The sequence below is a fragment of the Rousettus aegyptiacus genome, unplaced genomic scaffold, assembly GCF_014176215.1.
Source record: "Rousettus aegyptiacus isolate mRouAeg1 unplaced genomic scaffold, mRouAeg1.p scaffold_m13_p_2, whole genome shotgun sequence".
Lineage (NCBI taxonomy): Eukaryota > Metazoa > Chordata > Mammalia > Chiroptera > Pteropodidae > Rousettus > Rousettus aegyptiacus.
In genome coordinates, this window is record NW_023416295.1 from 168,779,971 (window position 1) to 168,805,065 (window position 25,095).

At 51.5% G+C, this 25,095-nt stretch overlaps 2 long non-coding RNA genes and 2 pseudogenes across 2 annotated transcripts; 2 read left to right on the plus strand and 2 right to left on the minus strand.

The window, feature by feature from the left end:
• Window positions 1-5,693: 5,693 nt before the first annotated feature.
• LOC107519208 lies at window positions 5,694-11,065 on the minus strand (annotated as a pseudogene).
• A 3,043-nt stretch (window positions 11,066-14,108) lies between these two features.
• Window positions 14,109-14,227, plus strand: LOC118614356 (annotated as a pseudogene).
• Window positions 14,228-14,433: 206 nt separating this feature from the next.
• Window positions 14,434-24,422, minus strand: LOC118613775. The gene is made up of 2 exons (XR_004955839.1): window positions 20,591-24,422; window positions 14,434-16,035 (listed from the first exon to the last, which is right to left on the minus strand). It is a non-coding gene; the product is annotated as an uncharacterized LOC118613775 (long non-coding RNA).
• Window positions 17,744-19,063, plus strand: LOC118613776. Its single transcript, XR_004955840.1, has 2 exons — window positions 17,744-17,860; window positions 18,783-19,063. It is a non-coding gene; the product is annotated as an uncharacterized LOC118613776 (long non-coding RNA).
• Window positions 24,423-25,095: the final 673 nt, after the last annotated feature.

Here is a 25,095-nt window from a genome sequence, read left to right on the forward strand (position 1 = left end):
CCTACAGCAAGGAGGGTGGACCTGTGTAACCAGTAAGATGTTTCAGAAAAGACAGTGTGACCGCGAACGTGACTTCTGAGGCTACGTCCTAAAAGACATTGCGGCTTCCACCTTGCTCTCTTGGGTGAGCGGCTCTGCGGGAAGCCAGATGCCATGTCATGAGGACGCTCAAGTGGCCCTGTGAAGAGGTCCACATGGTGAGGCCTCCCACCAACAGCCAGTATGAACTTACCGGCCATGTGTGTGTGGGAGCCACTGTAGCCCAACCGGCATCCTAACTGCAGCCTCGTGAGAGAACTGAGCCAGAACCGCTCGGCTAAGCCATTCCTAAATTCCTGACTCGCTGGAACCACGTGAGATCATATCTATTGTTGTTTTAAGTTGCTAAATTTGGAAGTAATGTGTTACTCAGTAATAGATAATAATATAGGTCATCATTCAGAAGGTACTCTCATCATTTTCACTACATTTATTGCCTTAACCTAGTCACATGACCATGTGAAGCTGCAAGGAAGTCTGGGAAAGGTAGTCTTTGGCCGGACAGTTTAGTGCCCAGCTAAAACTTCAATGACTCAGGCCCTTAACTTAATTACATCTGCAAAGTCTCTTTTTCCATGTAAGATGACACGGTCGCAGGTTCCAGAGATGAGGATGTGGACATCTTTGGGGGCCATTATTCTGCCTGCCACAGTGCAGAAGCTTGTACATGAATGTTCTTAGCAGCTTTATTCATAACAGCCAAAAAATGGCCCAATGTCCTTCAATGGTTAAAGGAACTGTGGTATATCCATACCATGGAATACTACTCATCAATAAAAAGAAATGAACTATGGACACACATGACTTGGTTATACCTCAAGAAAAGTGTTCTGGTTAAAAAAAACATACACACACATGCCTTTGCAATGACATGGATGGACCTAGAGGTTATTATGCTGAGTGAAATAAGTCAGACAGAGAAAGACAAATACCATATGATTTCACTTATATGTGGAATCTAAGGAACAAAAAGAACAAACTAATCAAAAACAAACTCACAAATATAGTGGACAATTTGGTGACAGGCAGAGGGGAGCGGGGTTGGGGGGCTGGAAGAATGGAGTGAAGGATTAAAGAAGTACCAATTAGTAGTTGATATTTGGGCACAAGGATGGGGAGCACGGTAGAGGGAATGCAGTCAGCATTAATATGATGGCTGAGTGGAGGGCCAGGGGAGGGAGGGAGCAATTGGGGGAATTGTTTTATGAACAATATAGATGTCTATCCAATGGACTGTATATTTGAAACTAATTTAAGTAAATATATATATTTAAAATAAAAACAACAACAACAACAAAACGTGCCAATTGCAAGAGGCTACATGCTGCATGTTTCCGTTTATAATGCCTATGAATGAGCATCATTATAGAGGTGGAGCATAGAGCTTGCCAGGGGTTAGGAACGGGCAGCAGAGGGTGGCTGTACAGAAGTGTCTTGTGGTGACGGTACAGTTAAGTATCTTGATTATGGTGGTGGTTACATGAACTACACATGATAAAATTGCATAAAGCTATACACACACATATAAATAAATGCATGTATAGCTGGCAAAATCTGAGTGAGCTCTGTGGATTGTACTAATTAATGTCCATTTCTCGATCTTGATATTAAACTATAGTTTTGCAAAATATTAACATTGGGGGGGGCCAGATGACTCAATGATTATTCCGAAATTGAAAAAGAAAAAGAGTGTTGGACCACCAGACTGGACGCCTGGGTTTCTGGGTCTAGTTCAGGTTCTTTCCTTAACTTGCCTGAAGCAGTTCACCTGCTATCTCTAGGACTCTATTAGCCCATCTGGGAAATGGGGATTTTGGCTTATGTCACTGGTTTTCAAAGTTTAATCTTTAACAGTGAAACATCTCTGTTCCAAAGAAATCTTACACTGATGTGGAGACACTGTCAGCGCCCCGATATTGTGAACCCCCGTGGGACTTCTGCCAGTACCTGTAACACTTTGCTGGAAGGCTATACCTGAAATCAGTCCTCACTCCTTGAGCAGGACGACTGGGACACTGGCTCCCAGAGGTCCCCAGCTGAGGACAGCGGAAACTGGCTTGATAGGCGTATGCTTTATCCATTGTCTTCCCTCTGAGTCTCACTTTCCCACTATTCTACCTGAGTTGCTTGGGAGCATCATCCAAATAAACGACCTGTATTCAGGTCCTTGTCTCAGGACCTGTTTCTACTTCCAACCAAATTAGAACCCCCGATTGCACGGCAGATAACAGCCGTGGCCCCAGGAGGCAGGAGGGCCAGTGAGCACTGTGCCATGCGGGGACCTTCCTGGAGGGGTGGGACCGCACATGGACCCTGAGCGATAAGTAGATTTTGAAAAGGAAGACAGTAAATAGGAAGGCACAACTGGAGACGGAACCTTATGAACCAAGACAGCAGGAGATGAGACCCTGAGATGATAATTTGCTGTCCCCAAGTCACTTAGTGGCAGTTCTCACCATATCTTTCCCTTTCACTCAAGACCATGTTCCTCTCTTGACCAAGAAAGTTACCCAAAAGGGACCATGGTCACTTCCTTATCGGGCCTGTGGCGGAGGCAAAGGACACACACTAGGCCCTTTCCCAGCTCCCGTGGCCCCAAGCCACTTCTCCATGAGGACCCCCTAGTCCCACTGGGGGCCACTGCAGGGCACCTCCCAAACCCCAAGTCAGATGAAGGAGCCCCAAGCCGTGTGCTGAGGTTATACCCTAATGCGCGCTGAGCAGCGCGGTCCTAGGAGAGAGGCCTGGGAAGGGAGTCCAGCTGCCCTCTGCAGCGTGGCCTCACGCAAACGTCTTTATCCTTCTGAACTTCTGTCTCTTCAACAGTATCCGCATACCAGGATCATGGGACAGGATATGTAAAAGGGCTTCATAAACCACAAGCCATAAACAGTCGCACTGTTCAGCTGTGAGTTACCATTCTGAAGAGAGTGAAACCCTGTTCTCCTTCCACACTGTGTCCCAACACCTGGCGCCCTGCCCGACACGTGGGAGGGGCTCCGTTAAATGCTCGCTTGCTGAATGAACGAATGAACAAATTGGTGAGCTTGGATATGTTATCTAGTTTAACAATTCGACCAACAAAGTACTGCTAAGGGCATGTTATGTGCCAGGAGCTGGGTTGGCCATGGCGGAAAATCACAAATCAGAGATGAGATTTCTTACTCTTAACAGCTTATGGCATAAGAGAGGAGCAAACCCCTTTTCGAGGCCCGTGTACGTACGCCTGGGTATCCTCCGCCCATCTAACTTGAGCCTCAACTCCAGGTTACTGCTCAGCCTGTCACCTGTGGAGGCTGAACTTTAGGGCGCCCCCTGATCCTTCCTCCTGGTGCTGACATCGTTGTGTAATCCCCTTAAGTATGGGGAGGGCCACAATTTGCTTCTAACCAACCAAACATGGTAAAGGTGATAGGGATGTACCCAATGATATGCATGTGACCCCATTACAGAATCTTCTTGCGAGGAGGCTCTGATTCCCTCGCTGGTGTTGATGAAGCAAGCAACCAAGTTGGGGAGCCCATGTGGCAAGGAACTGAGGGAGGTCTCCCACTGACAAGCAGCAAGGAGGCCCTCAGGCTGACAACAGCAACAGACTGAATTCTGCCCACAACTGTGTGAGCTTGAAAGTGGATCCTTCCCCAGTCTGGCCTCAGATGAGACTGAAGGCCCAGCCAACACTTTGTCCCCTTGTGAGACCGTGAGCAGAGGACTGAAATAAGCACTGCCCATATTCCTGACCCACAAAAATGGTGAGATCATAAATGTTTGTCGTTTAAGCCTCTGAGTTTGTGGTACTTTGTCGTGTAGCAGTAGATGACTATACATCCTCCTTTCCTCCCAAAGTGCCCTCGTCCGTATTCATCATCTGGCCAGTCTTCTTCCATGGAGTAAATACATGTTGCTTTTGCTTTCTCAGCATGCCATTCTTCTTCCTCTCGCACCACAACCTGGTTTCCATGTGGGGAACCTCCGCCCTCCCACTATTGGTCCATTTCTTTCCCATGGGGCTCATTCTACCCTCTGGCTCCAGGGGTTAACAGGTGACCCTGGATTCAGCCAATCAGATGAATTCTTCATTTATCTGTCTATCAGCAATAGGTACAGGGAAGAGCGTGTGGCCCATATCGGTGCATCAGAGTTTTAACACTGAACTTTTCCTGAGTTTGCTATACTGATGGAATATAATACAGTAACTCTAGGGTTCATTTGTGCCACTGGGCAGAGAGTACCCACTTTAAAGTGGGGCCGATACGTAGGAAAACAGTTGAGATTTCACTCGACCACCTGGATCCAGCCTTGTCTGAATCTAGAGATCTACTTCTGGACGTTCTGCTGACGTGAGCCAGTAAATTCATTGTTTCTTTAAGCCTGTTGAGTCAGAATTCCGTCACTTGGCAACAGAGAAAGTCCTGATTCAAACTCTCATATCTATAGATGGAATTCAATAACCTCCCTCCTCACGGAGGCCTGCCCTGAACACTCCTAGCGGCTTCTCCCCGCTACAGTGCTCTCCGCACGCAGCATTTTATTTCAACCTCTCCTGTTTTCCTTCAGCATCCTGAGTGTGAGTTGTGACACCCCACCGAGATCGGAAGCATTTTTCAAGACCTTTCTCTCCTGCCAGGCACATAGTAGGCACCAAAACGAAACGAAACCAAAAAAATACCGTTTGAATCAAAATGCAATGTTGCAAAGAGGTGGCTAAAAAGAAAGGAAGTTCTCGGTCCTGCACCGAGCATAGGAGTGTGTTCAATGGACTGTCCCAGTCCTTCCCAGGAGTTTCAGGTTCAGGGCGGGGACTCAGGTGCAAACAGTGGAATCCGTGCTATCTAGAAACTAGAAAAGGAATTTACTAGAACTGTGGTTCTCAAACTTGAGTTAGCATCACCATCCCCTGGAGGGCTTGTTAAAGAGGGATAGCTGGGCCCCACCCCATAGTTTCTGATTTAGTAGGTCTAAGGTGGGCCCAAGAATTTGTATTTCTAACAAGTTCCCAGAATTGCTGATAAGTTTCTAACTGCAGGTCCTGAGATGGCACTTTGAGAATCATTAGATTAAAGACCATTAAGAAGATTATGGAACCAGTAAGGGAAACAGAGAGTCAGGCATGGAGGTTATACAACAGGAAGCAACCCTGAGCCACACTATAGGACAGCATGAGGGAAGAAGACTCACCCTAAGGTGGCCACCGCTGATCCCAGGTGCTGGGCACCTACCACCCCCACCATCCATCGCTCTTGCTAGAAAACGGGTTTGGCCTGCCCCCACACCCTTGTCTGCAGCTCGCTCTCCTGGGTGTTGGCACTTCTAGCATCAAACCCCTGAGACCTCCTTCTAGGTGAGTGCAGCGGTGAGAACAACGGCTATATCAGGGAGCTTAGTCACATTTGGGAGCTACAAGCTCAGAGAGGGGAGGTCATTTGCCTGAGGCCACGCAGCAAGTCTGGATTTGAATTCAGGCTGGCCTGCTGGCAAAGCGCAGGTTTTTCCATAATAAAGCCTGGTTATTTAAAGTCTTTCATGCCTCCTTGAGAAAAGTCCTGTCTGAGGAGCATATATTAAGACCCTTCAGAATTTCTGAATGTGACTGGGGGAGGGTGGGCAGGGGCTTTCCCAGGAGGCTGTCATAAGTCAAGGCCCCAGGCCATGTCTCTGTGGCTGGGGGGAGCTGACCGCTCCCACACTGGGCTGGGCCCAGCCAGCTTCCTCCAGGCTTTAGTGGTCTGGCTGATACCAACCAGGTCATCAGTGGCCATGATGGCAATATTTGTTGGTCAATTTTATTTTATTTTATTTTTTTGCATATGAAAGTTTATGGCTACTGTGTTTTCACTATTGAAGCTTATAATCTTGGTTTTTCCTTCTTGCCTTTGTATACAGCCAAAAGAAAGACACTGGCTACTTTGTCAACCTTGAAGAGGACTCTAGGAATGTCACCAACGGGATGACCTTTGCGACCAGTTCCAGCAACCAGAACTTCATCGTTTTCCTCAAGCGACCATACAAAGGCTGGGATCTTTTTGCCATCCTCCATCTGCGGGACCCTGACACACTTCCTGGTGGCGGAATTGGTTGTTTGGCTTCAACCTCTACTTTTTCCAGCACAGTTCTCTTTGCGCGGGATCCGCCTCCAGAAGGGTCGGCCTTCAGGGCTGCGCCCAGATGGGCTTATTTCTTGTACTGTTTATCATGCCACTTCCGATCTTGCCGATGGCTCCGGAGCTTCCTGGCAGTACGAAGGCCGCGACATTTGCTCATCCTGCCGGCACCAGAGGCCTAAGCAAAAGAGCTTGTTGGTCAGTGTGACGAGATGCTGACCCGGGGCCTGCAGGCCTCACAGCACGGACACACAGAAAACCTGAAAGAAAGCCTGCAAGGTCTGGGAGGCTCAGGTGATTGCCCTGGGCCTCTCTTGCCTGTTCTCTGTTTCTCTTTGTCCACCGTGTCTCTCTTTTTCTTGCACTCGCTGACCATTTCGTCTCTAACTCACGTACCCTTCCCTGTTTCTCTGATTCTTGCCTCTTTGTCTAAGCGTCTGATCCTCTGATCCTCTCCATCTCTGTTGCGTTCTCTCTCTCCCTTTGCCTCCCTCCCCCTTTGCCCTGTCCTTCCTCTTCTCCCTGCCCCCTTCTTTTCTCTCCCCCTTGTCCTCTTCCTAACCTCCCTTTCCTTCCCTCCTCCCTCCCCCTGGAACTCATACACAGCGACCCAGTGGCCTCTCTGAGAGACAAGGCTCCCTAGGGGCCCGGCAGGAAGTGCAGTTTCCCCTCTGACCCCGTCAGCTGGCCGTGGGGGATGCAGCTCTCCTCCCACCCTGTCCACACAGGCAGGATGTGCAGGCTCCCTGGGGCTCGGGATAGCATGTCTCACTTTTGGGGGGCTCTGAGGACAGCCTTTACCAGGAGGGCAGAGAGTAAAGGGCCAGGTTGTAGGGGAGGAGAACCCCACTTTCACTGAACACTTCCTGGTTGTTGGCACTGGACCAAGTCCAAGGGGTGGGGCGTCAAAGGCCAGAATCCCTTTCCTGGAAGACAGGACATATAAGGCCAAGGAGCTGGGGGCGGGGTTGGGGGTTGGCAAGAACCGAAACTTAAGAGGCAAGAATGGTCTCTGCAGAGCTGGGGGCTTCCGGGCATCTGAGAGGATGACTATCCCCACACACTTACACAGCTCTTAATATTCTTTTTTTGGACCGTTAATATACTTTCGCATCCACTGGGTGACCATTAAGACAGGCGGCGTGATATGTTAGGAAGCATCCAGGGGTCAGGGTCAGAAGTCTGGGTTCCAATTCCATTTCCACCTTGCTGCATTCATGACCTTGGACAAGTCACATCACCTGTCCCAGACCATTTCTTCAGGTATGAAGTAGGAGTAAAAGCCTTGCTTACTGTAATGTTATGTAGAAAATGGATAGGAATTAAAGGAGTTAGAGGAAGGTAAGGAAACTAACATTTACGGATCTATTGTTGCTAAAAACAAATGACAATGACTTGGCTTAAACCACACACACACACGTTTATCATCTCACAGTTCTGGAGGTCTGAAGTCCAACACATGTTTCACTAGGTTAAAGTCAAGTGTGAGCAGGGCTGTGTTCGGAGGCCCTGTGGAAAATCCATTTCTTCATCCTTTTCCTGCTTCTAGAGGCTTCCACACTGGTGGGCTCCAGAGCCCTGCTTCCATCTTCAAAGCCACCGGCGTTGTCCCTCGTTGTCCATCTCCGGCCATTCTTCCATAGTCCCGTCTCCCTGACTTTTTATCTGCCTTCCTCTTCCCCATTTATGGACCTCTGTGAGTGTATTGGGCCCACCCAGGTAATCCACGATAATCTCCTTATTTTTTTTTTTAACTGAGATACAATTGATATATAACATTGTATTCGTTTCAGGTGTATAACATAATGATTTGATATCTATATTGCAAAATGATGCCCACAATTGGTCTAGTTAACATCCATCGCCTCACAGTTACATTTCTTTTCTTGTGACAAGAACTTTTAAGATCAAAACTCTTAGCGACTTTCAAATATACAGTATAGTATTGTCACCTATAGTCACCATGCTGATCTCCATATTTTAAGGTCAACCTTAACTCCATCTGCAACACTACTTCCTCTTTGCCAGGTAACCTAACTATTCATGGGCTCTAGGAATTAGGACTGTGGTCATCTCTGGGGGCCATTTTTCTGCCTCTCACATCCTGTGAAGGGGGAAGTTTTTATAGGCTCCATCTTGTTTTAATCTTCCTCAGAACCCTGGGGGGTGAGTGTTGTTAACCCCATTTTACAGATGAGGACATCGAGGTCAAGATCATACCGACATTAGGTGGTGGAGCTGAAATGCCAACGCAGGTCTGTCTGACCTCACAGCTCACACTCGTCCCACCTCCTCACAATCCTTTCAAACCTCCAAGATGCTGTAAAAGAGCGAGAAGTTATTTCCATTCTCTTAATGAGTTTGTGGAGAACTTACTATGTACCAAGCAAAATGCTGAATGCGCAGGATGGATGCTCAGAAGACTAGGATGTAGGCTTCACCTCCAGAGGAATATATAGTCTGTTGAGGGGAAGAGAGGATAAACCCAAATGCAGGGAGGAGAATGGGAGGAGAGAAGATGAAGGGGACAAGAGGAATGGCTTCTTGGCTGCCGATTAGGACCCTGGCGTGGCAGGGCTGATCTTAGGCTCAAAGTCCAACTCTACTGCTTCCTCAGTGTGTATCCTGGAGCAGGTGAGCCTCTGTTTTCTCATCTGTAAAATGGGATTAACAGCATCCACTATTTCATACATAGAATTGTCTGTCCCGAGGCCTAAGGCGTTTTTTGTAAAGCATTGACCAGGTGTCTGGGGAACTCAATAAAATCAGCTGTTGTCATCTTTGTCATCAGGATTCTGATCAAGATTCAGGGATAAGTCAGCAAGATGAATGGCACTAGATGTTTGCAAACGTATTCTATTTGGGGCGGGGAATGGGGAGTAAAAGAGCATTGAACTGGGAATCAAAAGACCAAGGTTGGAGTTCTTGATTGCTCTCTAGTGACTGAGAAACCAGGAGCAAGTGGCTTCTTTACTCACTACCTCGGTTTTCCGTCTTGAAACAGGATAATAAAGCCTACCGGCCTTGTGTGAGGCTCAAATCAGATTAGTTATGAGTGCATTTTGCAGGTCGTGAGGAGCCATCCAGCTGTAACAGCCATCTTTATATCATTTTCCCAGGAGCCATCTGCAGAATGGGACGACCACCGGATCTCCAGGTACTGAGGTGATGCTCTAGCAAGTGCTGTTAGACGGCATGGTCACGGTCACATGGTCATGGTCACATGGACTGTGCAATACTCCAGGTGCACAGAGGTATTGCTATCTAAGAACCTCAGAGAACCTGGGTGACACGTTTGCAGAGTGAAGTTCAGGGTCTGGGTCAGGACTGGGTCTGCTGCTCCGCCACCTGCCCCATCCTGCTCCGGGCGTAAACAGCAATCCTGGAGCAGGCCTGAGGCGGCCATCCCGCAGCCCTACTGCCAGCGGGCCTTGGGAGGTGGGCTACTCCCGTGGTTTCTCAATGTATCTGTTACTTTAGAGAACTGTTTCTCCAAAGGACACTCTACCTGGAAGCCCAGTGGAAAGGGCTTGTGAAAGGAGTTCACTCCCCTTTCCCTTGGCCTGTCTTTCTCCTCCCTCCCCTGAGGCAGTGGGCCTAGAGCTTAAAAGGAAGAGAGAGGCTCTGAAGTCCCAGGACTGCCCCTGCGCTCACCTGCCCGTGCCCTTGAAGGAGTTGCTTACCCTCCCTGGCTTCTGCCGTACCTGTTCCACAGCAGCACCTGGCCCCAGGGGCACACTCCCCAAGCTCCCTATTTACTTCACACACGCTGAGGCCCAGGCACAGGTGCAGACAGACCCCCAGAGGCCTGCTCTCTGCCCGGGTCTCACTCCCCTGCCCTCACTCTCCGCCTCTACAAACTCAGATGGAGAGCCTCATGGGATGGAGAAGCTCATCGGTGCCCGGCTGGGCTGACCCTCCTCTGCGCGGCTCTGTAGACTGGAGCCCAGTCCCCAGGGAGAAGTCCCAGGGACTCACTCTCTAACATTCTGGGACTCCCTGGGGCCGCCTGCCTTGGGGCCTGCAGGGGTCAGGCCTCAGCCCACCAGTGCCCAGGTGGGCCTTCGCAGACAAGAGGGGCTCTTTGCCAGCACGTCCGGTGGCATGGGCACTGGCAGCCGAAGGAGCTGGGTAATCTGGGCGGGGTGTCTGGGTTCAGGCTTAATTTCTCTTCTCTGAGGCCGCCCTGTGCTGAGCAGGAATGGCCCCTGGCCTCCAACTCTGGAATGTAGAGCATTTCTTACCACTACTTAGGAAGGGGCCAGGTCTCCTCTGCCAGCTCTAGAATGATCCAAATTGTTTGCTAAAACCACAGCCTGGGAGAGGTCTGAGGGGAAATGGAGGGCTAGGGCCGGAGGGCAGAGATCAGGCTCCGATTAGCCCTGGCGGGAGATGGGGCCTGTCCTTAGATAGGAAAGTTACCCTGGGTGGGTGGATGATGGAGAGGAGGCAGGAAGTGACTCTCCCTTGCCAGCCTGCTGGCTCCCAAAAGAAGGGGCATGGGCAGCTGCTCCTCCCCTTCCAGGCAGCCCACCTCAGACCCCAGGCCCCCTCTCACTCATACCAGCTCCCCACTCCCAGCCTCCTCTAAGCCAACTTCTTTTTAGTTCCCAGACCTTATTTGTCAAATGCTTCATCTTAGGTCCCCTACTGGCTGGGCCTGGTCTCAGACAATTTGTTCAATAATTATTTATTGTGTGCCATACACGATACTTACTATACCAGGCAACCTGGGGAGCGCACAAGGTGCCCCGTGAGGCAGGGGCTGTTTCTTATCTTCTGCTGTGTCCCCAAGGCCCAGCCCAGCCTGGCTTTTCTAGGGCCTGTAGGCCTTTTCCCTTCCCCAGAGACCTCACCCTGCATTTAGTGCTCCAGGGCCTACTCCTCCCCTCCGCCTCTCTCTCCCTGCCAACTTCCCCGGCTCTGCTGCCTCCCCTCCCCCCTCCCCCCACTACTCTTCTGTTTGCTCAGCTGCTAGTGAGGGCCTTGTACTCCACCTCCACCCTGCCCACAGCCAAGGTCAGGGGACCAGCCTCCCTGGAGACCTGGGCCAAGGCAGGCCCCAACTGAGGGGCACCGGACCTGCTAGATTATTCTCGGGCTGTCTCTCCTCTGCCTTTCATAACCCCAATCTGAATGGTCTCCCAAATACAGTCCCAGAGGCCAGTTTTCCTCGGCTTCAGTATCATTCAGGCTTCCACCAGGGAAACAGAATGACATGTATATTATAGATATATAAAATGATGGTTGACTGATTGTAGGAAATTGGCTTATGCACTTGTGGGTGCTGGCTCAGTGAGTCTGAAATCCACAAGGCAGGCCATCAGGAAGAGGAGGCTGGACTCTCATTTCCAGATCCTTGAGTTACTCACACCTGCAAAGTTCATGTTGCCATATAAGGTAAGGTATGCACAGGTTTCAGGGATTAGGAAGTGGACATGTAGGGAGGCCATCATTGGGGGGCCTACCACACTCCCCCACACACATCGCCCTGCCTCATTCATTCATTCTCTCATTTTTCCAAGCATGGCTCACCCATCTGGACGAGGCGTGTGCTGAGGGCTGCAGCCACTGAGCAAGGTAGCCTGCAGCCCTGCCCTCGAGGGAAGCCACTGTGCACTGGAGAGGCAGTCACAGGAACAGATGATTGTTATTAAAACAAACACGGGGGGAAAAAAAAACACAGATCCGCTAGGGAATGGAACGCAATATGCACAAGTTTCCTTAAGAAAACAGTGAAGACCTGAAGGAACCGCTGAGCGGGCCTCTGCTTCAGTTCCCTGACCTGCCGTCCCCCTCCGTCCCCCACTTCTGCTCCCCGACCCCCAGCTCCGTTTACAATCAGGCACTTGGGTGTTTGAGGAACGCGGGTGGGGGCGGAGAGCTCAGGCTGGACTAGACAGACCCAGGAGCGTTTGCTCAGTCATTCATCCCACAGACGGTGGCGGGAGAGAGTCACGGCCAGGTTCTCCCTGCCAAGGGGCACACCTGAGTGTGAGGCGCTCGCTGCCCAGGGCTGGCTGGGCTGGGCCTCGCTGTGTGGGTGCGGGCCTGGAAAGGCCTGTCCTTTCACCTGCTTTCCCTTAGGGCCCCCCAATCTCTCTTTCACGAGCTTCCTCCTCCTGCTGCTAAGTCCTAGGGACCCAAGAGAGATCCAGGGTGAATGCCAAAGCAGACTCAGGGTTCAAATTCAGGCTCCAAGCACCAAAAGCTGAGTGAGTCGGGGCAAGTCTCCTTTCCCTTCTGTCATATTAGGGTAATTCCCCACCCTCGTTCCTGGCTGAAGTCCATGGCTCAGGAGAATTTCTGCCTACAGTGACAAAGCCCCAGTTGCTTAACCTCCTGCTGCAATTAACCACATCCGCAGCCCTTTCGAGAAAAATCTCCAGGAAAGTGGTGACTGTATCTGTCTGTTCACCAGCATCCCAAGCGTTATTCACAGGGTCTGGCACATGGTGGGAGCACGATAAATTCCTTCTCCCCTGCCTCCTATCCTTCCAACAGCACACATTAATCGGTTTACAATGCGGAGGGCAGTTGCTAGGCTGAGACTTAGACACATCTTTCTTCACTTTACAGCCAAGGAAAGGGAGACTCAGAGAGGTGAAGTGACTTGCCTAAGGTCACACAGCAGGTAACTGACCAAATCAATATTTGGACGTGGTTCTTCTACCTGCCTTTTTCCACTTGATCCAAAGCACGGAGGTGTGGAGGTGAGGAAAGGGGGTGGCCTATTGGGGAGATGGGCAGAATAGCAGGCTGTGAGCTGGGAGAAGTGGGCTAGGGCAGGGTCACCATAGTATCAAAGGTCAAAGGAAGGACCAGTGAGGGCTTGGCCTTCGTCCTGCGGGCCACAGGGACTAGAAGTTTGCTCCTGCTTTGGGCTGTTGTAAAACTAAAGTGGTCTCTTGGGTAGAGGGCTTGTCACAAGTATTCAGTTTTCTTATTGAAAAGTGGCGCGAATGTCATATTGACAGGTGCACATAATCCCCATGGAAAGAGTTCGAGCACCTCGGAGTGAAATGTATGTGGGCTAACCCAGTGCTGCCGCATCCTGGTTGGGGGGTCTCGGCAAATGATAAAATTTTCTACCTTTTCTGAGCCTCAGTGTCCCTCCGGGGGAAATGGGACTGATCACGTTCATTTTGCAGGGCCCTTGTGAGTGTTGAGATGGACAAGTTACGTAAAGCACCAGCACTGTATAAGCACAGTGATAGCTGCTATTATTATTATTATTATTAATAGTAATATATTATTATTATTTTTATTATTATCATCATGAGCTGGGCCTTCTGGCGCTCAGACCCAGCACTGACTATCCCCTCGCTGGGAAGCATGGTTCCCAGGTGTTGTGTGGGCCAGCCTCTCCCCACAGAGCTTGGAGCCCTGTGCTTCTGGCTTCCTGTCTACACATGTTCCAAAAACTCAGGCTTCGAACCATCACTGTTGACCCCATGAGTGTATCATACTGAGCTGCATGAGAGAAAAAAAAAAAAAAAACTGGCTGGGAGACAGGGACCCAGGGCCTAGCCCCAACTCTGCCCTGACTTGCTGTGTGACCTTGAGCGAATCATCCCCCTCTCTGGGCCTTGAACAAGGGAGATGGGCTGAATGACTCTAAGAACCTTTTATTTCTTATCTTGGTAAGAGGCCCGGAGATGGGAATTCAGCACTGGGCCCAAACCCTCATGCCGGCAGGTTCCAATTCAGAATAGGGCCAGAGCGAGGATGCCCACCAGGTCCAGATGCCCAATTCCCAAAGCCTCCACACTGTTTTTGAGGAGTCCCATGAAAGCCGGGGACAGATTCAACAAATAAGATTACATAATGCCCAGTTAAATTTGAAGTTCAGATAAATAACAAATAGTGGGTTTTTTTTTGTTTGTTTTTTTTTTTTAGTATAAGTATATCGCAAATATTGCATGGGACAAACTTATACTAAAAAGTTAAGTTCAAATGTAACTGGGCATCTACAGCCATGCTACCCTGAACAAGCCTGATCCCATCTGATCTTAGAAGCTAAGCAGGGTTGGGCCTGGTTAGTACTTGGATGGGAGACTACCTAGGAAGACCAGGTGTGGTAGGTGTGAAAAATAAAAAAGTAAGAATTGTAAGCTGACAGGGTCTTTGTAATATGTGAGGTCAACCAAGGGTTGCCTCACCTAAAAAAAAAAATTTTTTTTTTTACTGGGCATCCTGTATTTTAGGACAAAGGTATGAGGAGGTTCTTTATGTGCTGAAATGAAAAGCTCGCAAAGATATGTCCAGGTAAAAAGTCAATGAAGAACAGCGCTGATGATATGCTTGCTTGCCTGTATTAGAAGAAGGGCAAAGAATACACGAAGGATGTGTACAGAAGCAACTAGACACACAGGCTGCTTCTGGGAGGGGCCCGGGCGGCAGGAACAGGGGGCTGGGAGACTTCGCCGTGCCCCTTTTGTACCTTTTGAATTTTGCACCATGTGAATATTTTATCCAGGCAAAAAAAAAAATAAACAAACAAGTAACACAATCAGGCAGTTTTGCCCTGACCTGGCTCCCCGCACCCTTAACCTCCTGCATTCTAGAAATACTCCAGGGCTTGTGTTATTCTTATCCAAATTCCTTTAGGCCTTGACTCCTGTCTCAGCCTGTCCGCAGCATCCCCCAGCCTGCAGAAGTGGGATGAGTCACAGCCACACATGCGCGCGCACACACACATGCACACACACACACACACACACACACACACACACATCCCACCAGCTGTTTGCCATCTGCAGGCCTTCCTGGAAGAGAGCCCCTTCTAGCTGTAGCCCCCATCTCTGCAAAGACTCTGGTGCCCTCTCTCTCTTTCTCTCTCTCCCCCTCTCCCTTTAGACTGTAATTCAAGTGAATTCAACCTCCATTTATTGGGTGTGCCAGGCATTGTTCAAAGAATAATGAAACCTCCTGACGAATCTGAAGGGAGGGATCACTAGAGCATGAGGAGAATTGTGGGGGTGGGTGGTGGAGTAATTCTATGCATGTGTCTGAAGGGAGGTGGCATCTGGGAAGGCTTCCTGGAGGAGGTGATATCTTGAAAGAAAAGTGCTCTCCTGAGCAAAACCAGGGTCTTTGGGAATGAATCAGCAGGTCTTCACGGAGCATAATGATGTGTGGAGTTCAGCGCTAACTGCAGGGCTAAAGACAACATAAGGAGCCATACAATCCAACGCCTTTCCCAGAAGAACTTAGTCATGCGGGGCAGAAAACAGCACATCTCACAGAAGGCTGTGGGAACAACCCCAGCAGGATACACTTCATTACCAGAGCCAGGGAACCGGGGCTGCTAAAGGGGTCCAGAGGATGCTTACCAAGCTGGCCTGGGAGACATCTCACTCTCATTTTTCAGGTGAGGGTTCAGGCCCAAAGAGGGACAGGACATTGTCCATGTCACTCAGTGGGTCAGTGGCAAAGCCAGGACCAGACTCCGGACACAGCGCCCCTGCTGCCTCCCACGTGGCTGGAGCTCAGGCTGGCGTCAGGGAAGACTTCCAGAAGCAGGGATTGCTGGGCACTCTGACCCTGGGCTGTCCCTTGGCACGTGGCACAGATGGCTGGCCCAAGATGCTGCCCTGGTAAGGGGCCTATCTACTTTGTAACCTGGGTGACTGTGCCCTGGTTGGGCTCAGGTCACAGCAGCCGGCCAGGGCAGTCAAGGTAGGAGAGGGCCACCTGACAAAGGCTGTCTCATCTAATCCTCCCAGTGGGACCTGATGTAGGAATCATGCCCTTTTACAGGTAAGCGAATGAAGACTTAAGGAAATGAAGTGACTTGCCCAATGTCCCTAGGCGGCGATGACCCAGTCATACACAGTGCCCTGTGCTGTCTCCGTGAGACCGTTCTGCTGGTACTCAGACGTCCATAGCCCTCCTGTCAAAACATAGACACATTTCATGACAAGGTGCCTGAACCACACCTCCCCCCGCCGTGACCTCTCTTTCCTCTAGTTACTACAACATCCTCTAAGGAACAGGTGACCCCGAAGGCGTTATCAGCCATTCACACTTGAGTGTAAATTAGTTATCAGACCTTGAGACTGGAGGTGAATGCAAGGCTCTGCCCAAAATGACACACAACGGGTAAAGAGGGAGAGGTCCTTGGGCAGGGCTGTGCCCTGGGAGTGGCTGGCTAGAGCTTCCCCTAGATCATCTATGTTCAGGTGCCCCTGTGAAGTCAGGCGCCCAAGGGAGGAGGTACCGGGTGATGTGGAAAGAGCACTGACTTTGCTTGGATGCCAACGGGATCTCGACCACCTCCTACCTGCATGGCCTTAGGGAAGACACTCGCCTCCCTGAGCCCCACGGCCTCTTCTTGTGCCATGGGGGTGCTACCACTGTATCTACCTTGTAGGTGTGGTCCTTGAGAAGATGCTCCATCCGTGAGCCCTCAAACTTGAGGGAGTATTAGAATCCTCTGGAGGGCTCCTTAAAACCTTAAGGCCCCACCCCAGAGTGTATGCTTTCGTTAGTCTGGGGAGGAGCCTAACTAACCAACTAAGTGCCCTGACAAGTTCCCAGGTGGTTCTGATGCTGCTTGTGCCAGGACCACCCCTCCATATGGATCAGGGGATTCTGTGAAAGCTGGGAGATCTGAGAAAGGGGAGTGAAGAGCCTAGAAACGATGCTAAATATGATTTTGCAGTGACTTCGCTCCCCCGTCACCAGGTTAGACAGAGGATGCCCAGAAGGAAGAGAAGAGATGGCATACAGGGCCAAGGGCCAGAGGTCAGGGCTCTGAGCTCTCCCCAGCACCCACTCCATGAATGCAGAAACCTCCCAGTAAATGTGTGATGGCAAGTGCTTCTTTATACGCCAGGCACTCTGCTCGGGGCTTCACATGAATCCTCTCCCATAATCGTCCCACGAGCCTATGAGGTAGATTATCTATATCCCCATTTTAGAGGTAAGAAACCTGTAGCAGACAGAATAATGGCTCTCAAAGTTGTCCCTGTTCCAATCCCCGGATGTTACGTCACATGGCAAAAAGGACCTTGCAAATATAATTTTGATTATGATCTCAAGATGGGGAGGGTATCGTAGATTATTCCAGGTGGTCCTGATGTGATCAGAAAGGCCCTAGTAACAGGGAGGCAGAGGGGGAGTGTCTTAGTCTGTACAGACCACCATAACAAAATGCCACCTGCTAGGTGGCTTATAAACAACAGAAATTTATTCCTTACAGCTCTGGAGCCTGAGAAGTCCAAGATCAAGGTGCCAGCATTGTGATAAAAGTAAACATGATTAGTTTATGGTAATCATGTTTGCCCTCTTCCAGGTTCATAGCTGATACCTCCTAACTGTCCTCACAAAGCAGAAGGGGCAAGGGATCTCCTGGGAGCCCCCTTTTTTAAGGCACAAATCTTATTTATGAGGGCTCCACCCTTATGAGGGAGTTAAGCACCTCCCCGAGGCCCTGCCTCCTAATACAATCGTCTTTGGGGGTTAGGATTTCGACATAGGAATTGGGGGGCGGAAGTGGAGGCAGACGCAAACATTCAGAGCAGCGCATTCGGAGAGTCAGAGCGAGATGTGGTGATGGAAGCAGGGGCCGGAGTGATGCGCTTCCAAGAGGGAGGGCGGAGCGAGCCGCCGAGGAACGTGGGCAGGCTCCAGACGCCAGAAAAGGCAAGGACGTCCATTCTCACCTGGAGCCTCCAGAAGGAACGCAACCCTCGCGACATCTCGATTTTAGCCCTGTAAGTTATTTTGGACTTCTGACCTCCAGAATTGTAAGATAATAAATTTGTCTTAGTTTAAGCCACCGAGTGTGTGGGAATTCGTTACAGGAGCTCTGGAAAATTCATCCAAAATCCAAGGCTCGGGAGGACGCAGCGGTGGGGCTAAGACTCAGGTGTAGTCTTTCTGTCTCCAGGAACTGTGCTCAAACACCTATCCGCGACGATGACTCAGCAGCCGGCCAGGTTCAGGAGTTGAAGTCACCAATGTCATTTTCCTCGAGAAGAAAATGACCCTGGGGGTGAACATAGGAGAATTCTGCTGTGTGATGATGTAAAAATAATTGTTATGGGAAAGAGGAATGTTTTTGGCTAGGCACAGGAAAGAGTCTCCATATAGCGGACCAACTCCAATAGATGAGAATGGCTGCCCGAAGCTCTGCGCAGAGCAGAATCTCAAGGCTGAGCCCAGGCTCCCAGGGAAAGTGTGCTGTGATCGACTGGCAAAGCCTGCCTTGGCCTGGCCGTGGCTGAACAGTCATGTATGCTGATCTGGATTAGATGACTTCCCCAGGGCTGGCCCTGAGTCTGACTCATCTTTTTTTTTTTTCCCCAGGGCCTAGCAATGTGCCTGAAACAAAGCAATCACTCAATAAATGTTTGAGGGAGTGGGGAGGAAAGGAAAGAGGAGGCAGAGGAGAGGGAAAGCAAGGAAAGAGAAATTTATTTCCAGGGAGGCCAGGACTAGGCCCAGCGGGTAGAATCCGAGGGTGAAGAGCTTCAGATCCGCCTCCCCAGCATCTCTTAGCTCCTTGTTCTGACCACAGCAGTCTGCTTTCCCGTTTCATTTGGTTTTGGTGGGGCCGCCAATCACAAGGCCCTATCTCTCCTGTCCAGGGGAAGGCTTGTGACTCAAACCAGGAAACCTCATTCGATTTCACAGAATCCGAACCTTGGTGAGAGACACTCAGGGTGAGAGCATCTGATGGCCACATCCTGGCGAGGTGGTCCACACACTCAGCCGCTGAAGAGGAAGTGATGGAGCCAGGCCCAGAGCCCAGCTCTCTGGGACTCCTGAGACGGAGCTCAGACATGCCTCACCTTAAAGTCACCTCTTTCAGGATGCAGGCACAGGGACCACGCGGGAAAGAAGCGTGCTGGGGAAGTCCAGCCACCCGGCTCTTGCTGCATTCCAGTGTGCTCCAATAAATACATTTACGTCCATTTTTCTTCTGCTCAATTATTCAGTCAGTTTCCATGGCTTGACACCAAAGAACCCCAATCAATATTATTATACAGTCCCTCTAGAAGGAGGAGCCCTCCAACGATCAGAGCTGTTTGACCCCAGAAAATCTCTTTAGTCAGGGACTTGAGAAAAGAGGCTGCTATGCATCGAATGTTTGTGTCCTGCCCCCACCAAATTCCTGTGTCGAGGCCCTAGTGGGATGGTGGTATTTGGCTTTTGAAGGAGCATCCCCATGACGGGATTAGTGCCCTTCGAAGACGAAGGGGTGAGCTGAGCCTTTTCTCTCTCCCCAGCTTATGAGGAAACAGCAAGAAAACAGCCATCTGTAACCCGGAAGGAGACCATGCTGGCACCCTGAGCCGGGGACTCCCAGCCTCCAGAACTGAGGAATAAATGTCTGTTGTTTAAGCCCCCCAGGCTGTGGAGTTCAGTTATAGCAGCTGCACTGAGACAGCCAGGACATGGGGACCGGGGTCCGTCTGGTGGGAATGTTGTCGAATCAGCTGGGGAAAGGGAAGGAGGGAGGGTCGAGAGCCCCAAGGCCAGTGAGATGCCCTCCATCCTGGCTGTGGGACGGACCTAGGCAAGTCCCTTTGCTCTCTGAGCTTCAGTGTCTGTGAAAGGAGGCGACGAGCATACTTCTCTCCTAGGGTCCCTGAGAGGCACATGGGGACAGTGCAGGTGAAGTGCTTGGAGCACAGCTGGGTCCCTCCTCTCCAGGGCCCAAGCGCAGTCACAGGAGGAGATTAATATGCGCAGGCAGCAAATCATTAGTGAGTGCCCGCTGTGTGCCAGCCGCAGAGCTAACGATGTCACCTATATTCCTTCACTTAATCTTCGGAGTGGTGACGACTATCCTCAAAACACAGATGAGAGCTCTGAGGCACAGAGCAGTTAGATAAGTTATCCTCAAGGCCACCCAGCAGGCCAGCAGGGGGCTGGGGCTTGAACCCAGGCACTTTCCACAGGGAGCCCCACATCTTAACCGGAGGACGCACGCCCAAACCCCTCCCTGCTCTAAGATTCCCTGATTGCAGCTATACAGCCTCAAATTCTGCCCAAGAAGCTGTGGGTCCCACTGGAGAGGAGACGCCCATGGGGAAAAGGAAAGTGAACTGAGAAGGCAGAGCTTGCAGCGGGGGCCCCGAGACAGGAAGACTCTGCGGAGGGAGAGGGCCCCTCTGCTTGGATGTCGGACCATATCCTGTGTCTCCAGAAAGAAAGGACTAGAAGCCACCACTCTAATCCTGAGGCCCCTGGGGAAGGAACAAGTTCCCGGGAGAAAACAGGTTCCCACAGGCTTCGTCTTCCCCCTGTCACTCCTCCAGGTGCTTGGCTCAGGGGAGAGGAAGAAAAGAGGGGTTCCTCTTATCTTGGGGTGGGAGCGGGACAGCCACACGTGCTCGTGCACGTGCATGCACACGCGCACGCACACATACACACACAAGCACCACACACTCAACAAGGCGACTCAGGCTCAGAGCCCGATGAGCTCCAGGACTCACCTGGTCCCGCCCCCTCGTGTCGTGGCCCAGATAGTGTGCAGTGACTCTGGCAGGGCCACGGAGAGGGTGCCAGAAGCACAGCCAGGACGCAGGGCCCCTAGGCTGGGATGCCGGCCAGCACACGACCTCGCTTCTCCCAGACGGGACATTCCTCCAAGCCCCTCCCCTTGCCCCTTCCCCCTGCCCACAAATGCTCTAACGTGGAATAATAAAAAAAGACAGAACACTGGATTTGAAGCCGGGAGACCCGAGTCTCCAGGACTCACTCTGAGACTGACGCCTACGTGATCCTGGGTGAGTTCCCTTCCTCCTCTGGGCCTCAGTTTCCACATCAATAAAAGGAAGGGCTCGGCTTGCATTCCCAAGGTCCCCGCTGGCTCCAGTGTTCTGAGGGCCCCATCCCAGGTTTCTCCCATGTCTCCTGAGGCCTCAGAAACCCCAGATAGAAAAAGAATTTGGACAGAGGCGGGAAGGGCTCTGGCCCTTTAATTCACCCTCCCTTAAGCCAAAGTGCCCGCCCACGTGTAAGGTGGTTGGTGCAGGCAAGAGAACAGAGAAGGACCTGACCCCTGGTGATGGCGCAGAGGCAGAGGCCGGAGCCCAGCTGGGACCTCAGCCACCTCTCTTCTCCCTGTCCTACCTCATCCCACTTCTGGGTTGGTGGCATCCACAGCCAGCATGGCAAGAGAACTGGATGCTAAGTGGAGACTTCTCAGAGCAGGTAGGGAGGAGGAGGGCGAGGATGTCCTGAGGATGCTCTCATTCCCTCTCATCTGGATCTCAGAGCTCCTGCTGGGAGCTCCACCTGGAGCACCCTGCAGCCACGGGGTCCTGATGATGGCGGTGGACACACAGGTCGTAGGGAGACTGGTAGACCTGCCCCACCCTCTTAGGCTGCTTTATAAGTTAAAGTAGCTGCGGAGTGAAGGGCCACCTCTCAGGATCCTAAACGTTACAATTCTTCATGAATCAGGAGTCTCACAGCCCTTAGGCTTGGGGTTGGAAGAACTCTTAGATCCATGTTCTTCAAAATGCAGGTCGTGACCCTGGAGCTTAAAATTGAGTGAGTCACACTCAGAGCCGAATAATAATAATAATAATAATAATAATAATAATAATAAATAGAAGAGAAAATATCAGAGTAGGTCTTGGGTGGTAAAAGTAAATTGTCTTACAAAACTCTTGTTCCAATTTTGTGTGTCGTGCCAGGTTGTAATGTAATGTAGACATGACTCTTGGTCACAGTCAAAAAACCTTGACAAGCCACTGCCTTAGATTATGCGCCTAACCCTTTGTTCACCAGCAGGAGAAAGTGAGCTGGCATGCAAGGCTCTTCCCGAAGGGCCTCAGGCCACCTGCCTCAATGCCTTCTCCCCACACCTGACTGTAAGCTCTGGCCGCACCCAGCTGGGGGACCCCCCCCCCCACTGCGCGTATTCACACCTCTTTGTTCTCTTCAAAATCCCCTGTCTCTCAGCCCAAAGCCCAATCCTACTTTCACCCAAGGAGACCCTATTCAAATGATACCCCCTTGTCCCCCAGGGGGCCAGGCTGGATGACCCCTTTATCTGCCACAGAACCGCACTCGCCCTCTGTAAATCAGCTGGTGCTTACCAGGGGAGCTTGTCACACTACGATACAATGGTGGAATGAAACCGTTCATTTAGATTGAGTGAGTACATGATTCAAGTTGGAAGTGCTTTGGGGTCACGTTGTGGAAGCTTGCCGCTCTAGCCGTCATCTAGCCATCGCTGTGCACCTACTAGGCACCGTGCATCCCACTGGGACACTGACCGGACTATGGTGACTTTCCTCGAGGAATTCGTGGTCCAATATGAGAGACGGGCATGCAAATCAACCCCCTAGTGTGAAAAGAGCCTCAATGAGGGAATATGCAAGGGGCCACCACGGAGCTGAGGGAGCTGTTATCTCGGAGGATGACGAGAGCCACCAGGCAAAGGACTAAAGGAGGGCAGCGCAGGGGCTCTTCCAGGCAAAAGGCAAAACCTGTCTTAGACCTTTATAACATATGCTTCTTTTTTTTTTTTTTTCATTTTATACTTATCTCTTTAACTCCCCCACTAGACAGTAAACTCCAGGAGAGGGCCAAGGCCCAGGCCTGCCGGGCTGCTCACCACTGCTGAGCGCCATTTCTGGTGAGGCATCCTAACCCATTAAATGTTTCCTGAGTGAAGTGTCAGGAAACGGCAAGGGGCTCAGGCCGGCCTGAGAGTGAGGCGGAGGGAGGAAGTGGTAGGAAAGGGGGCTGGGCGGTCTGCAGGCCTCGGACCGCGGAAGGCACCTATGCCCTGCTCAGGGCGGGCTCTTTTCCCTGCAGGCACTGGGGAGCTATGGACGGGTGTAAACGGGAAAGAGACAGGAGGTAAGATTCATCATCGAGAAAATTCCTCTGGCTCGAGGCTGCCTGGGGCCCAGGTGGGCAGGGGAGAAACCGAATGCAGAAGTAACCCAGGCGAAGAGACTTGAGTCTAGAGGCAGCAGAGTGGGAAGCTCCCGCCTGGAGGGATGTGTGAGCTGCAGGAGGCCCGGCCTGTCTCCGGAGGCGACAGAGGCTCAGATGGCCCCTCCTCCCGCCACAGGTGCAGTGGGAAGGCGGGGCCCTCATTCACTCCGCAGGGCGCCACCCCCAGGCGGTCCTTGCAGACATCAGACCGGACGCGCTCCGGTTTGCCTTTTCCCTCCTCCTACTTCTCTTTTTAAAAAACCAGCTCACATTTTAACATGTTTCTACCTTTTAAAAGTGAACATTAGATGGATATGTGAAGGCTCAGGGCACTCTTATTCTCCATGCCCTTGTATGTCTGAACATTCTCATACTAAAACCTTAAACGAATACTACCTCACGACCATGTATGGAAAGCCAAGTGCCATAAAGAGTAATTCTAAACTCTCCATGGAAACTCTAAAGTCATCAAAATCAAAGTCATGTTAATAAATTCACCTAGATCCTATGTCCCGCCCAAGCCTCTCCTCTGACGCCTGTCTTTCCTTTGCTAAAAAGGGATGTTGCTGAGGTATTGAGAGACATTCTAACACAGGTCATTTTGCCTGACCCCTAGGTGGGAATTACTGGAACATGAAAATAAGTCCCTCACTGTTTCGAAAATTTGCACCTGTGCCCTCTAACATTTGCAGGCAAGTCCAGGGATGACAGATGAACTCGGAGTCAATAGTCACTGGGGTTTGGGTCTCAACTCTGACCCTCGGCAAAGTAAGCCTTCGGGGATCAACTATTTATTATCAAGGCCCCAGCAAACCACTCTACTGAAAACTTATGAAATGTCCTAACTTATCTTAACCCTTTTCTTGCTCACCACAACCCGCAGGAACGAGCCATTAGCACCCCCATTTTACAGATGGGAACACCGAGGCACGGGAAGACTCCATAGCTTGCCAGCAGTTCACAAAGCGACCCGGTTAGAGGGCTGGCTCTTACCACCTCTCAAGCTGCTGTCGGCAATTCACTTTTTAAAAGTTGAGTTCAATGGCAGGCATTTAGCAGGCGCCGGGTGGGGTGAGACATCCCGGAGGGAGGCTGATTTTCCACCCTCACCCCCACCTCATTTTCTAGCCCACCAACTCCCGCCCGCCCGTGCCGCGGGTTCAAGGCCCAGATGCAGAACAGGATGGGGCACAGGTGCTCAGGACCCAGCCAGGGCGTGGTCTGGGGTCGGCGCCCGGCGGGAACCGGCAGGCACCCCAGGACAGCCCTGGGGGATGGCGGGGCGGCGCGGCTCTTCCCGGCAGGAATGCGCTGGGGAGCGCGGCCTTGGAAGGGTGCCCCCCGCAGGCCAGCCAAGGAGCAGGCAGTCACAGGTGACGACACCCGCTCCGGCAAGGCGAGCGGCGCGGCGCTCACCTTATATGGGCCGGCGCGGCCGGCGTGGGCGGGGCGTCCCACCCGGTGGGTCCCGCCTCGCGGCCAGACAGAACCTTCCGGGGAGGGTTCTCTCCATGGGCAGGACCTCCCCAGTGGGGCCCCCGAGTACCCCGAGGCCACCTCCAGGCCGAGACCCGCGCGGCACCCTGCCCTACAGGGGCTGAACTTGACTGACTCAACTGGTGACTGACTGTTCGCAGATTTCTTCCTTGACCCCACCGCAGCCCCAGGTTCGAGCTAGGGAGCTGTGGGAGGGAGACCTTTAGTGACCGCACCTCCGAGCGCTCAGTTACCGTTGGTGAGCCTTCCTGGGCCCTTTTTCTAACTAGCTCTAAGGAGCGTCTAACCCCAGGGTCGGCCCAGGGCTTAGAGAAACACTAGCCGCTCATCCCTCAGGAGTGCTTGGTTAACCCAGGACTTCTTGGTGGTCAACACTTCAAGAGGAAGTGTCCGGCCGGAATCAGCTTGCTGGTCACCTGGTCTCCAGTCTTCTTATCACAGCCCAGACCCTTTAAAAACCCTCATCTGTCCCATTGCTCTTCTTCAATCTCCACCCCACTTCTCAAAGCCCTTCACTGCCTCCCGGGCACCTACAGGGGAAGTG